General features: G+C 39.0%; 1 protein-coding gene across 1 annotated transcript in view; it reads left to right on the top strand.

Annotated features, from left to right (window-relative positions):
- NEDD4 (NEDD4 E3 ubiquitin protein ligase) overlaps nt 1-16,230 on the top strand; it is a 613,929-nt gene that overhangs the window by 356,479 nt on the left and 241,220 nt on the right. The window lies entirely within an intron of this gene.

The following is a 16,230-nucleotide window of genomic DNA, read 5'->3' as shown; positions in this document are numbered from 1 at the left end:
TGGCAACGATTTCTAGTGCTGTGCCACATGGTTCTGGCCTGTTCATTATTTTTGTCAACATTTTGAATGAACACACACTAAGTTTGCTGTGGCAAATGTAGGTTGGCTTGCTCAATTTCTGTTCCAGCTTCCTCCTTATATGAAGGGGCAGGAAAGCCAAAAACCATGTTTTCTAGACTTCCTCACAGCTAAGTTATGAATATGAATTACATTTCATCTATTAGATTTGTTTGTTATTGAAAGATCTGAAGGAAAGAAATTGAAGCAGAATCCATCTTCCTACTTCTTTTTGGTGACTTTTTCTTGCAAGCAAGCTCATGGAGAGTCTCTTAGCAGCAGTGTTCTAGAGTCTATTCTTGTGATTCTTAGGTTTGAAGGTCCATGTTCCAGTGCCAAATCACCAATTTTGTGAATGTCAAGAGGTGGTCAAGTGGAGCAGTGATGGTACCAACAGTATCAGCAACTTCCTAGTGTGGCTTCCTGCTCTCTGCAGTAATTTCAGAGACAAACTCATGGGTGATTCCCCTGATAATCAGCTCAACCGTATTGTTCCAGGAGTCATTTCTGGAGGTAGTCTAAAGCCTGTTTTTCCACTTACAGTTGTCCCTCAGTATCTGGGCAGGGATTGGTTCCAGGATCCCTAGGGATAATGAAATCTGCAGATGCTCCAGTCCCTTACATAAAATGGCAAATGGCATAGCATTTGCATATAGCCTATGCACATCCTCCTGTATACTTTAAGTCATCTATAGATTACTTATAAAACCTAATGCAAGCCAGGCACGGTGGCTCAGGCCTGTAATCCCAGCACTTTAGGAGGCTGAGGCAGGTGGATCACTTGAGGTCAGGAGTTCGAGACCAGCTCAGCCAACATGATGAAACCTGTCTCTACTAAAAATACAAAAATTAGCCAGGCATGGTGGTGCACTCCTGTAATCCCAGCTACTTGGGAGGCTGAGGCTGGAGAATTGCTCGTACCCAGGATGCGGAGGTTGCGGTGAGCCAAGATCGCATCACTGCACTCCAGCCTGGGCAACAAAGAAAGATTCCATCTCAAAAAAAAAAAAAAATGCAGTGTAAATACTATGTAAATAGTGGTTATACTGTATTATTTTTATTGGTATATTTTTCTTGTTGTATTATTTATTGGCTTTTTATCCCAAATATTTTCAATCTGTGGTTGGTTCAGTCTACAGATGAGGAACCCATGGTATGAAGGGCCAACTGTATTTATAAGCACTTAAACCTCTGCATTAAATCCTTTTCTGTTTAAAATACCTAGAATAAACATTTTCTACACTCCACCCTGACTCATAACATATGCCTATAGGCTAGGAGTCAAGAACATCTTAGATCTGGACCTGGTTCTATCATTCTTTTACCGTCTCTGCACTTTAAGAAATAATGATCCCTGTCCTAGTTACTTCCCAGAATCTTGTGAATCTCTGTGAAATATGACAATATGTTGTAAACCCTACGTCTAAGAGGTTATCATTATCATAAATACCTGTGTGAAAGAACAGACATTTATCTGAGAGTGGGAAAAATTATTGTCCTTTTTAGCACTTAAATGTTATATTTTACCTGAAGCCTCCTTCTACCCCCACCACATACACATCTGTCAGAAGGTAAAGTATAAATCCATATTCAGAAAGGCATTGAACTTTGAATTAATGGCAATAAACAAGAAATAAGTGTTAGTAAACATTTTAATTTAAGCCAAGCTATATCTGAGCATATTTGTTTAACATAGATTATTTGAATCATGAGACCTCTTGTATTTGGACTTCACGTGTTTGAAACACACAGTATAAATTTCCTACCACAAACTCATTCCTAGTTAACATGTCTCTTTACTGAATCCTTCATAGTCTTAGCTCATCTTCATAACAGTTCTGAGATTGCTGCCTTAAGAAGTACTGGTAATTTCATAATTGATAAGCCAAGTCCCTGTTCGTTTGGTTTCTATGACTTTGTATCCTCATTCACCTTCTACCTCTCAGATCCTTCATTCTTGGACTCTTTCAGGGACCAGCTTCCTCTACCTACTATTTAAATATAAAAATTCTTTGACATTCTGTCATTGGTTCTTCTCTTATTATTCTACTTTCTCTCCCTAGTCATTTCAGAAACTCCTACAGCTCTATTGATGGCCTCCAAATCTAAATTTTCACATTTGACCTCTCTATTTACTTCCAGTCTCAAAATCTAAATGCCCAAACTGAAACACCTTCTCTATTTCTCCAACCTTCTCTGCTTCCTATTTTCTGTTAACAATGTTATCATTGCAGTTACCAGTTGAAAGCTCACACAGCCAGGCATGCTGGCTCACGCCTGTAATCCCAGCACTTTGGGAGGCTGAGGTGGGTGGATCACTTGAGATCAGGGGTTTGAGACCAGCCTGGCCAACATGGCAAAAACCCATCTCTACTAAAAATACAAAAATTAGCCAGGCGTGGTGGTGGGTGCCTGTAATCCCAGCTACTTGGGAGGCTGAGGCAGGAGAATCGCTTGAACCCAGGAGGCTGAGGTTGCAGTGAGCCAAAATCACACCACTGCGCTCCAGCCTGGGTAACAGAGTGAGACTCTGTATTAAAAAAAAAAAGAAAGAAAGAAAGAAATCAAGCTCACATGCCCTTTCCTTCACCCTTTCCTCAACATCAAATGAGTTTCTAAGTCCCATACCTTTGAAATACATATCTATTTGTTTCTTCCTTTCCCTCCTGACCCTGCCTTGGTTGATGGATGAATTTCTCATTTGAAATACCAAATTATTTATAACTTCTGTAATAATTTCTGTACAATACCATCATAGCAGTCCTTAACTCAAAAGCCTTTGATATTCAGAAGTCAATAGCCTTCATAGATATAAGCAATAACTACTTAGAAGATACAATGCAAGAGAAGACCCTTTATTATTATTTGTTTATTATTATTATACTTTAAATTCAATGGTGGTACATGTGCACAACGTGCAGGTTTGTTACATATGTATACATGTGTCATGTTGGTGTGCTGCGCCTATTAACTTGTCATTTACTTCAGGTATATCTCCTAATGCTATTCCCTCCCTCCTTCCGCCACCCCACGATAGGCCCCAGTGTGTGATGTTCCCCACCCTGTGTCCAAGTGTTCTCATTGTTCAAGTCCCGCCTATGAGTTAGAATATGCAGTGTTTGGTTTTCTGTCCTTGAGATAGTTTGCTGAGAATGATGGTTTCCAGCTTCATCCATGTCCCTACAAAGGATATGAACTCGTCATTTTTTATGGCTGCATAGTATTCCATGGTGTATATGTGCCACATTTTCTTAATCCAGTCTATCATTGATGGACATTTGGGTTGGTTCCAAGTCTTTGCTATTGTGAATAGTGCTACAATAAACATACATGTGCATGTGTCTTTATAGCAGCATGATTTATAGTCCTTTGGGTATATGCCCAGTAATGGGATGGCTGGATCAAATATTTCTAGTTCTAGATCCTTGATGAATCGCCACACTGTCGAGAAGACCCTATTTATGCTAATAACAAAAAAGATAAAATATCCAAGCATGAACTTAAGAAATATATAAAAAATTTATATAAAGAACACCTTTAAAACACTTCTACTGGCTGGGTACGATGTTTCACGCCTGTAATCCCAGCACTTTGGGAGGCCGAGGCAGGTGGATCACATGAGGTCAGGAGTTAGAGACCAGCCTGGCCAACATGGAGAAACCCCGTCTCTACTAAAATTACAAAAATTAGCCAGGCACAGTGGTGGGTGCCTGTAATCCCAGCTACTCAGGAGGCTGAGCCAGGAGAATCAATTGAACCCGGGAGGCGGAGGCTGCAGTGAGCCAAGATCACACCATCACACTCTAGCCTGAGTGACAGAGTGAGACACCGTCTCAAACAAAAACAAAACAAAACAAAAAAACCCTCTCTTATTGAAAGGCCCAAGGTAGACCACAGCAAATGGAACAGGAAAACGTACTTAGATGAGAAGAGTCAACATCGTAAAGACATCAATGCCCCATAAGTTAATTAATACATTTAACATGATTCCCACAAAAATGCCAATTCTTTTCTAGAGCTTGAAAAATTGGATATACATTTAAAATGAGAACACAGATAAGTATAGCCCAAAAAATCCAAAAAGAAAGGAGTGTCTGAAGAGCTAGCCCAACAAGGTATTACATATAGCGTCACATGGCAAAAAGGCCCTATAAGTAATGTCAGGCAACAAATGACAAACTAGGAAGAGATATTGCAACTTACATCACATACATACCCCTTTATATTCGTATTAGAGGTAATATCCCTAATATGGAAAGAAGTCCTAAAATGGTGGGAGGCAGAAGGCCAAAATCTAATAGAAAAATGGGTAAAGGATATTAACAGACAGCTCACAGAAAAAGAAATGGTCATTGTGTAAGAGGTGTTCAAACCAGAGCAACTCCATCTTGAACAGGGACTGGCTGGGTAAAATGAAGCTGAAACCTGCTGGGCCACATTCCCAACAGGTTAGCCATTCATAGCCACAGGATGTTTACAGTTAAAAGAAACAGGTTAATAATGTTAAAGGAACACGTTAATAATGTTTACTGAACTGACTCAGGACTTAACAGACCCATGATATAACAGACCCAGGAAATGTCCTGATGTCCCAATATCTTAAAAACAAAAGCACTTTTAGTTTAAGAATAAGTTTTGCTTTCAACATAATAATATAGATTATTGCAGAAGACAGCAGTTATACAAAGATTAGCAATCTTTTGTGACAAACCCTTGTAGTAGAATACACCTCCCCATGATTTTTTGCTTTGTTATCTACAAACAAGTATTGCACCTAAGGCGAACATGTTCCTTCTCTTGCTTTTGGGAATGCCCTGCTCTGTCTGTGGAGTACTATTCTTTCTTTACTTTAATAAACTTACTTTCACTTTACCCTATGGACTCACCCCTACTTCTTTCTTGCACGAGCCCTCTGTTAGGGTCTGGATTAGGACTCCTTTCCAGTAACACTTAGACGTGAAAAAAAAAAATGTTCCGTCTGACTCATAATAAGAGAAACACAATTAAAACTACACCAAGATACCACTTCTCACTTAGGTTGGCGAAAATCTAAGTTTGACACCATCCTCTGTGGGAAACACTGTGAGACACAGGCATTCTATATTGTTTTCTTGCACATTTCCTGAGGAATTTTCTAGACAACAAACTTTGGACATCCAAATGACTAGAGAGAAGTCAACCTAAGGACTGGCATTGAGCATTAAATACCTATTGTAAAACTAAGACTACATGAGGTTAAAAGGAGAGAGTATATACTATGTACTGGACACATCATCTGAAAATGTAGATACAACTAAAGAAAGTGGAAAGTGCCTATGCAAATAATTTTTTAACTTTTTCAATAAGATGTGTGTTGATAAAATAGGTGATTTCACTGAGACTGTTGTATATGTAATATAAGACAATGCAAACTAATTGTGTAATATTCTAGTTTTATAATTGTTAGGTCCCTGAGAACCTGGATTCTCAGAAGAAAGGCTATGCCTGTGTAAGAAAGAAGTTTTAAGTAAAGACTCTGCAGTCCTGACTTTGAATTCCAAGTATCAGCATGAACTCATGGAACATCTTGGTGTACAATAGCAAGGAAGCTTCCAAAGACTATAGAGGTCATGTCAAAAAGACTCAAGAGCCAACTTGCAGAAGCTGCCACTGGACACAGATGGGACAATGTAAGCTCAATAAGGATGATAACTTCAGCAGATCAAAACACTTAAAATATGTTTAAGTCTATGAGTTTTAATGATCCTAAAATATTAACTGCTCACCTTTTGAGGATGACAGGTAACCAACTTATTTTAATTGATAAAGAGAAAGAAACAAATATTTATCCCGCCTTTCCTATGTGAGCTGGACCACTGGATAATGAAATAATAGATAAGGGGGGCTGCTCTAGTTAGAAATATTCTAGCATCCCAGCACTTTGGGAGGCCAAGATGGGTAGATTACTTGAGGCCAGAAGTTCAAGACCAGCCTGGTCAACATGGTGAAACCCCATCTCTAATACAAAACACAAAAATTAGCTGGGCATGTTGGTGCGCACCTGTAATCCCAGCTACTCAGAGGCTGAAGCAGGAGAATCGCTTGAACCTGGGAGGCAGAGGTTGCAGTGAGCCAAGATCACACCATTGCACTCCAGCCTGGGTGACAAGAGCAAGATTCTGTCTCAAAAAAAGAAAGAAAAAAAGAAAAGAAAAGAAAAAGAAATATTCTAGCTAATGAATGAGGAAGGAATGACATAATGGGAATATCATCATTTTTCAACCCCTAATGAATTGAGTTGAACTAGATGATGGGCATCAACAGCTATTAAATTGGCACAGAAGTAATTGTGGTTTTTGCCATTGAGTGTAATGGCAAAAATCACAATTACTTTTTTTTTTTTTTTTTTTTTTGAGACAGAGTCTCGCTTTGTTGCCCAGGCTGGAGTGCAGTGGTGCAATCTTGGCTCACTGCAAACCTCCGTCCCTCCAGTTCAAGCAATTCTCCTGCCTCAGCCTCCCGAGTAGCTGGGATTACAGATGTGTGCCACCACCCCCGGCTAATTTTTCTGTGTTTTTTAGTAGAGATAGGGTTTCACCATGTTGGCCAGGCTGGTCTCGAACTCTTGACCTCTGATGATCCACCCACCTCAGCCTCCCAAAGTGCTGGGATTACAGGCGTGAGCCATTGCACCCAGCTCAACCGCAATTACTTTTGTGCCAACCTACTAACATTACAAGCAAAGACTTCATGTCTAAAACACCAAAAGCAATGGCAACAAAAGCCAGAATTAACAAATGAGATCTAATTAAACTAAAGAGCTTTCTGCACAGCAAAAGAAATTATCATCAGAGTGAACAAGCAACCTACAGAATGGGAGAAAATTTTTGCAATCTATCCATCTGACAAAGGGCTAATATCCAGAATCTACAAAGAACTCAAACAAATTTACAAGAAAAAAACAAGCAACCCCATCAAAAAGTGGGCAAAGGATATGAACAGAGACTTCTCAAAAGAAGACATCTATGGAGCCAACAGACAAATGAAAAAATGCTCATCATCACTGGTCATGACAGAAATGCAAATCAAAACCACAAGCAGTTCAAGGCTGCAATGAGCCAAGATCATGCCACTGTACTCCAGCCTGGGTGACAGACCAAGACCCTGTCTCAAAAAAAAAAAAAAAAAAAGATACACTGTATCATGGGGGTACAATTAGTAAAATCAGAGTCTGAGAAACTCTACAGAGCAAACAGTCCAATTTCAAGAAAATGAAAAGCAATGGAAGAGGAATCTGTAGATTAAAAGACACTTAAAAAGTTATGTGGGCCAGGTGCAGCGGCTCACGCCTGTAATCCCAACACTTTTGGGAGGCCGAGGTGGGCGAATCACAAGGTCAGGAGATTGAGACCATCCTGGCTAACATGGTGAAACCCCATCTCTACTAAAAATACAACAAATTAGCTGAGAGTGATGGCACGTACCTCTAGTCCCAGCTACTTGGGAGGCTGAGGCAGGAGAATCACTTGAACCCGGGAGGCGGAGGTTGCAGTGAGCTGAGATCGTGCCACTGCACTCCAGCCTGGGTGACAGAGTGAGACTCCGTCCCAAATAAAAAAACTAATTAATTAACTAAAAGTTATGTGAAATTTCATATTAAATAGGTGAAACCAAACTAAAGTGTTTATGGATGCACGCTTGGTTGATCAAATCATGAAGAAAAGCAAATAAATGATTACTATAAAAGAATAAATGGACACACAGAGGGCTTCTGGGGTGGCTACCACAGTGCTGTTCCCTCACCTAGATGGTGGTCACAAGGGTGTTTGCTTACAATAATTAATTAAGGTAATTTGTTCTATGTGGTTTTCTCTATCTGTTACATTTTGCTGTTTTGAAAGGTTATTTTTAAAAAGAGAAGTGGTATTCTAGAAATAGGCAATTATTAGAAAATTTGCCTTTTCTCTATATCAACTGTTTTTAGGATAACCAAATACTTTATTTGACACAGGGAAATTTTTCTTTAATGAAAGATTCCAAGGCCGGACACTGTGGCTCATGCATATAATCCCAACACTTTGGGAGGCTGTGTGGTGGGAAGGTCCTTTGAGCCCAGGAGTTTGAGACCAGCCTGGGCAACACAGCGAGATACCGTCTCTAGAAAAAAATTTTAAAAATTGGTTGAGTGTGGTAGCATGTGCCTGTAGTCCTAGCTATTTGGGTGGCTGAGGCGGAAGGATCACTTAAGCCCAGGAGCTCGAGGCTACAGTGAACTATGATCGCACTACTGCACTCTAGCCTGGGCGACAAAGTGAAACCCAGCCTCAAAAAAACAAGACAAAAACAATAATTTAGTGTATATTTCAATATAACTAAAATAATTGGAAAGTTCCTAACAAAAAGAAATGATAAATGCTTGGGGTGATGGACACACCAATTACCCAGATTTGATCATGACACATTGTACGCTTATATCAAAATCTCACATATACTCCATAAATATGTACAAATACTATGTATCCATAAAAATTAACAATAAAAAAAGTTCCAGGTAGTAAGTGTGAAGAGAATGATAAAATTAGAAAATCACCACTTTGTGAGACCTAATGAAATAGACAATTCAGGCAAAGACTATCAATGGATGAAACCAATAGGTGGATAGAAAATTTTACAGTGTGCATTAGCATTACTAAGTGTGAAACAAGCAGGCATTGAGTAATTTTAATTTACAAGAAATAAAGGGAAAATTTAAATAACACCCCAGGGGAGGAACCAAACCAATTCATAATTTGGTAGTATTGTAAGGAATAACTGACATGCTTCCTTCAATAAATCAATGGCATAAAGGAAGAAAAGTGGGATGAGGAGGGCTGCTCTGGATTAAGATAGATTTAAGAGTTATAAAAGCTACATGATATGTGTGGACCTTGTTTAGAACATGATTTAAACAATCCAGCTTAAAAAGACAATTTTGAGGTAATCAGGAAATTTGAATAAGGACTGGCTATTCATTGACACCAAGGAATTATTAGGTTAATAATGGTATTTCGCTTGTGAGAAAATGCCCATAATTTTTAGAGATGCATACTGAAATATATGGAAGGGAAAAAACACAGGCTGTACCAGGATTTACTATGAAATACTTTGATAAGAGAGAGAGGGGAGGAGAGAGGAAGAATGTCTTACAAAATCTTGCTAATTGTTTAATCTGGGAATGGGTTTATGGGGATTAATTGGGATTTTGTATTGTTTTTTATTTCTTTCTATATACATTTGAACATTTTTTCATTAAAAAGCAGTTGGTTATGATTCCCATTTAGAAGACATAACTCAAAATCCAAGCCCCTTTGGAGGGTATTTACAGCACTGCACAATCGATTCCTTCAAGTCACGTGAGCTGAGAAGAGGGCAGGCATAGTTCCCCTAAAGGAAAATCAGGGTGCTGTCTCCAGGAGAAGGGGAGTCAAAGTCAGGCCAAACACAATAAATCCCACTCTGTTCCCAAACAACTTTCTGAGCCTCATCTTAGAAAATGTCTTCTACCTAGCCAGACAGAACGACTTGCTGTTTCCTGAATAAAGCACATAATGCTATGCCTCTAAGACTTACACAGGCTGTTCCCTGCTTTTTAAAAAATGCTTTTTCTTCAAAATCCACAAGTACCATCTGAGGGGAAGCCTTTGCCAATCCCTGCCTAGAGCAAGAAGACTCCGGTGGCACTTGATTCAGGCTTCTATGATAGTATTTTGCCTTGTACGGGCAAATACATATGTATCCATGTCCCCCATTAAACCAGAAGCTCCTTAAAGGCCCCTTTCATTGTGTCCATCAAAGCACAAAGCCCAGTGACTTGTTTATAGCAAGGGCACAATCCTCGTTTGCTGAATTGAATTGATGTTAATGATTCTCAGATAGGTTTTCTCAAGAAGGCACATAACATTAAGCTAAGAAATTGTTGTCCTTCGTAATAGCAAATAAATAAAACATTCATTATCTGATATCTCCGGCCTAAAGACATTGGATATGAGTTTAAAGACTAGGTATCAGACCCAAATTGTATATAGCCAAGACGCCTGCTTAGAGATCTGTAAGGGGAGGCTGAAATGTGTTTGCATCTTGAAATATGTTAATTTCTTTGCCAACCACAGCAGATGGCCACCCTTGCTGCTTGTAACAGAAATTTAACTGATTTGACAATAGCCTTATGGTATTTCTGGGAGGATGCCAAATATTTGCATTAAACTAATATTTGATTAGGTTACTATTTTGATATGTGAGTCTGTAAATGGAAACAGCCTCAAATCAAACTTAATTTCAATAAGCAAATAATATTTTTATTTTTAATTTGGTGACTGGAGTCTACTGTAGTCTTTGTAAAATTATGCTATGCAATGTATTTTTACATTTTTAAAAATAAACCTTTTAAAAGAAGTCTTGAAGTAGGCCTGTGTTTGCATTTGTAAATCAGAAGTGCATCACTGTTTTCTCTGTGTGAGGTGGTCTTCCACATGGAAGGAAGGATTCGCCTTAGGAAGAGGGCAGGAGACAGTCATTGAACACTATGGAGATACCTTCCTTTAGCCTATTGCAAAAAGCCAAGGTCAATTTGAGGCTTTGAACTTAATTGCAAAGTAAGGAACTAGTTTCTCCCACATCTGGATGAACCCTTACCCACCCACAAGAGGCCTAGGTTATCCATCGGCCCTAAATACAAAATTTCTCCTAAGTCCCTCTGCAATATTCTACAAATTTTCATCTCAGCCTATATTGATTTCTGGACTTTTACAACCTGGTTATACCTTAAGGAAGTTAGGCTACCCCCTTCTGTCTTCAAATGGGGAAATGGGATGGGGAAATGGGATTTGGAAAGGTGAGGAAAGTAATGAGTCAAGGCCAATATTCAAGCTGCTTGGTCCCTCACTCAGTGTTTTTTCAGGGCGTCCCTAAGAACATGGGGAGGTTAGACTATATGAAGCAATCTACACTTAACAGTTCACTGCCACTTGCAGCAGAAAGCACCCTACACTGATAGGCTTCTCTTACCCTAGGTTTCTCCCCTCCACACGTTTCCATTTCTTTTATTTTTTCTTTTTGTTTGTAGAATTTATTCATTTATTTTTTCACTGACATTGAATTTTTTCAAAAGATTTTATTTCTTGGCCAGGCACGGTGGCTCATGCCTGTAATCCCCAGTACTTTGGGAGGCGGAGACAGGCGGATCACCTGAGATCGGGAGTTTAAGACCAGTCTGGCCAACATGGTGAAACCGCATCTCTACTAAAAATACAAAAAAAAATTAGTTGGGCATGGTGGCGTGCACCTGTAATCCCAGCTACTGGGGAGGCTGAGGCAGGAGAAATGCTTGACCCCAAGAGACAGAGGTTGCAGTGAGCCGGGATCGCGCCACTGCACTCCAGCCTGGGTGACGGAGCAAGACTGTCTCAAAAAAAAAAAAAAAAAAAAGACCATCTCAAAAAAAGACCCTCTCAAAAAAAAAAAAAATATATATATATATATATATATTTTTTTTAAGAGCAGTTTTAGGTTCATAGCAAAATCTACAGAAGACAGAGATTTCCCATATACTGCCTACACCCACACATGCATAGCCTCTCCCATTATCAACATTCCCCACTAACGTGGTATCTTTATTATAACTGTTGAACTTACATGGACACATCATGATCACCCACAATTCATAGTTTACTAGGGTTCACTCTTGCTGTTGTACATTCTATGGATTTGGACAAATGTATAAAGACACGTATCCATCATTACAGCATCATACAGAGTATTTTCGCTGCCTTAAAAATCCTCTGTGTTCTGCCCATTCATTCTCCCCATCTCCTCCCACCAGCCCCTGGCAGGCAACCACTAATCTTCTTATTGTCTTCATTGTTTTGCCTGTTCCAGGATGTCATACAGTTGGACTCAAACAGCATGTAACCTTTTTATATTGGCTTCTTTCACTTTGTAATATGCATTTAAGGTTCCTCCATGTCTTTTCATGGTTTGACAGCTTATTTATTCTAGCACTGAATCATATTCCATTGTCTGGATGTGCCACCGTTTATTTTTCCATTCACCTACTAAAGAACATCTTGATTACTTCCACGTTTTGGCAATTATGTATAAAGGTGGTATGAACATTCATGTGCTGCTTTTGTGTGGACATAAGTTTTCAGCTTCTTTGGGTAAATACCAAGAAGCCCAATTAGACTGTATAGTAAGAATATGTTTAATTTTTTAAGAAACAGCCAAATTGTCCTCCAAAGTGGCTGTACGATTTTGCATTCCCACCAGCAAGAAATGAGAGTTCCTGTCATTTCACATTCCTGTCAGCATTTAGTGTTGTCAGTGTTCAAGATTTTGGCCATTTTAGTAGGTGTGTAGAGATAGCTCATTGTTGTTTTAATCTGCATTTTCGTAATGACATATGATGTAGATCATCTTTTCATATGCTTATTCACCATCTGTATTTCTTCTTTGGTGATGTATCTGTAAAGGTCTTTGGAACATTTTTTATTTTTGAGACAGGGTCTCACTCTGTTGCCTAGGCTGGAGTGAAGTGCAGTGGCACAACCTTGGCTCACTGCTGCCTCAACCTTTGAGCTCAAGCCAGCCTCCCACCTTAGTCTCCCAAGTAGCTGGGATTACAGGTGTGTGCCATTATGCCCAGCTAATTTTCTGTAGAGACGGGGTTTCCCTATGTTGCCCAGGCTAGTCTTGAATTCCTGGGCTCAAGATATCTGCCGATCTTGGCCTCCCAAAGTGCTGGGATTACAGGTGTGAGCCTCTGCACCTGGCCTGGCACATTTTTTAATCAGGTTGTTTGTGTTTTTATTGTGGAGTTTTAAGAGGGTTTTTTGTTGTTGTTGTTGTTGTTGTTGTTTGTATATTTTGGATAACAACTCTTTTTTTTGCCATTTCTTTCTTTTTATTTACAGTTTGTGTTCAATGCAAATCAATTCCATAACATAAGAATTTACTATGAATCAAAGCATAAATACACAAACACAATATACAATCCAAAATAGATGTACAGCATTGTGGAATAAAGCAAAAGAGTGTTCATTCACAGACACAGTAGCTTCAGATCTGTTCAATCTGTTTGTTCCCATGTAGTTTTCTAAAGATGGAAAAAAATGACTTTGGTCATCAAACTACTGTGGCCATATTAGATTACTGGAACATCCAAGCATCAGTGTGTGACCGTGCGAACAAAAGACTTCGGGGAGTGTCTGTTTTTAAAAAGGTTTCTGTGTGTCGAGGCAGTTGTAAAAGATTTACTGCAGAATCAAGCCCACTTTTAGGCTTAGGACCAGGTTCTAACTATCTAAAAATATTCACTGATAACAAAAAGTGTTCCACATGTGGCTATTCTGATTCATAGTTGCTTTTTAAGGAAAAAAAGAGTATATACAGAAAGACTATAAAAGTTTTTGTGAATTTAATGCAAATTAGCTTCCAGTCTTCACTTCCCAAATACTTGATTTACAGTTTTGACTCCTTTACATTTTTGCCTTTTTAATTTCAAGATTTGTAATTTTGCCTTCAAAACAGATCATTTTTTTTAATTGTAAAAAGTATTCAACATATGCAGAAATAAAAAGCGTTTTGATAGCCGGGTGCGGGGGCTCAAGTCTGTAATCCCAGCACTTTGGGAGGCCGAGGCAGGTGGATCACCTGAGGTCAGGAGTTTGAAACCAGCCTGGGCAACATGGTGAAACCCTGTCTCTAGTAAAATTACAAAAATTAGCCGCGCATGGTGTCGGGTGTCTGTACTCCCAGCTACTTGGGAGGCTGAGGCAGGAGAATCGCTTGAGCCTGGGAGGCAGAGGGTGTACTGAGCTGAGATTGCACCACTGCACTCCAGCCTGGGCGACAAAGTGAGACTCTGTCTAAAAAATAGTAATAATGATAAAAAGCATTTTGAAATTAGTCGCAGTCAATGCAATTCTACTCTTTGGAATCCGTTTAGCTAAATGAATGTAGCACTCTTGTTGAATGGAAATAGGTGATAGGAAATGCCTACCATTTGACTCTATATGGATAATCAAGAGTTGCTCAGAATGCTTGGATCTGGGGGTAGATTCTCATTCATCATTGCCCTGGCACATGTCAATTACTACATAAAAGGTCAAATGCAATGTCAAATCCAAAGCCTCAAGAGGAAAGTGAGTTCAGTTCCCAAGAGAACAGTGATAGCTCAACAATGTAAAACTTCATCTAGAGTATATCGGCATTAAATTAGTGCTGTCGAAACAATACATTGAGGAATTACAGTAACACCTGGAAGTTCCTTCTAATGTACATATAAATAGAATCATGGAAGCTTTTTATATTACCTGTTTTATGGCATTATAGAATTAATGAATCAAATGAAAACTGAATCTCCATTCCACAATCACACCCTTTATTTCTATTCTTATTTTCAAGGTAGTATTAAGTGTCCATATTTCTCAAGCCACATTCAAGGAAATCATGTCTTAACTATTTTCGATGTTGCCTCTCCTTCATCTTGTATATGAAACTCCAGCAAATTTAATATTGGCATCCATCATCTAGTCAAACCTCTCACATATTCTTCAAATCAATCAAATTTGGGATTCTCAACATTTTCTGTGTCAATAAAAGGAGTGGAATTAGTAGATTCGATGAGTAACTGTTTTTCCTTGCCACACTGGACTTCCAGATGCCATTTGGATTGGGTTTAGAAGATGGGGAAGTTTAGAAGATGTTTCTTGGCCTGAGTCTCTTAACAGTAGAGATGCAGAAGAGAGAGAACATGAAGAGACTGGCTGTTGAATGCAGGGCACCAACAGCCGCCTTGGTGGTGGCATTAGCTGGATTTGGGGCAGTCGAAGTACTCTGGGAGGAGTTACTTGAAACTGTTACAACAGTTGTTTGATTGGAGTAAATCTGCGTGGGTAGGAGCAGTGCCAGCAGCAGCAGCCCCAGCCCAAGCCTGGCCACCATTGCTCTGCCCACGTCCCCTCCATCGGTGTGCGGCGCGTCTCGCTGGATGCTGGGTCCTTGGAGAACCGCTGGCTTCGGGCGGGCGCAGGCAAGGTCGATAACAACTCTTTATCAGATTTTCTTTTGCAAATATTTTCTCCCATTTTGTGGCTTACCTTTTCGTTCTCTTGACAATCTTTTTCAGATAACAGAATTTTTTTTATTTTAATAATGTCAGACTTATCCGTTCTTTCTTTCATGGATTGTGCTTTTGGTATTACATCTAAAAAGTCATCACCAACCCCAAGGTATCTAGAGTTTTTCTCTTATGTTACCTTCTAAGAGTTTTGTAGTTTAGCATTTTACATGTGGGTGTGTCATCTACTTTGAGTCAATTTTTTGAAGAGCATAAGATCTATGTCTAGCTACATATTTTTGCATGTGGATATTCAGTTGTTCCACCTCTATTTGTTAAACAGACTATCTTTTCTCCATTGTATTGCCTTTGTTCCTTTGCCAAAGACCAGTTGACCACATTTCTGTGTATTTCTAGGCTCTCTATTCTGTTCCACTGATTTATTTGCCTATTGTTTCACCAATTCACATTGTCTTGGTCACTACAGCTTTAGAGTAAGTCTTAAAGCCTTGTAGTGTCAGGCCTCCATCTTTGTTCTTCTCCTTCAGTACTGTCTTGGATATTCTGGGACTTTTGCTTCTGCACATAAATTTTATCAGTTTGTCAGTATCAAAATAATAACTTGCTGAGATTGTGATGGCATTGCAGTGAATCTATAGATCAGTTGGGAAAAACTGACATCCTGACAACATTGAGTCTTCCTATCTATGAACATGGAATATATCTCCATTTATGTAGTTCTTTGACTTCTTTCGTCAGTTTTGTAGTTTTCCTCATATAGAGGCTTGCCCATATTTTGTTAGATTTATACCTAAGCATTTCATTTTGAAGGGTACTTATGTAAATAACGCTGTGTTTTTAATTTCGAATTCCACTTGTTCATTGCTGATATATATGAAATCAGTTGACCTTTGAATATTTATCTCATATCTTGCAACCTTGCTAGAGTTGCTTATTAATTCCAGACATTTTGTTTGTTGATTCTTTCAGATTTCCTTCATGGATGATCATGTCATTTGTGAAGAAAAAGTTTTACTTTTTCTTTCTCAATTTGTATTCTTTTTATTTCCCTTTTTTGTCTTACTGCATTAGCTAGGACT

Source organism: Pongo pygmaeus, chromosome 16, assembly GCF_028885625.2.
Source record: "Pongo pygmaeus isolate AG05252 chromosome 16, NHGRI_mPonPyg2-v2.0_pri, whole genome shotgun sequence".
Lineage (NCBI taxonomy): Eukaryota > Metazoa > Chordata > Mammalia > Primates > Hominidae > Pongo > Pongo pygmaeus.
Note: the sequence above shows the minus strand (reverse complement) of the source record. Positions and strands in the feature narration are given on the sequence as shown.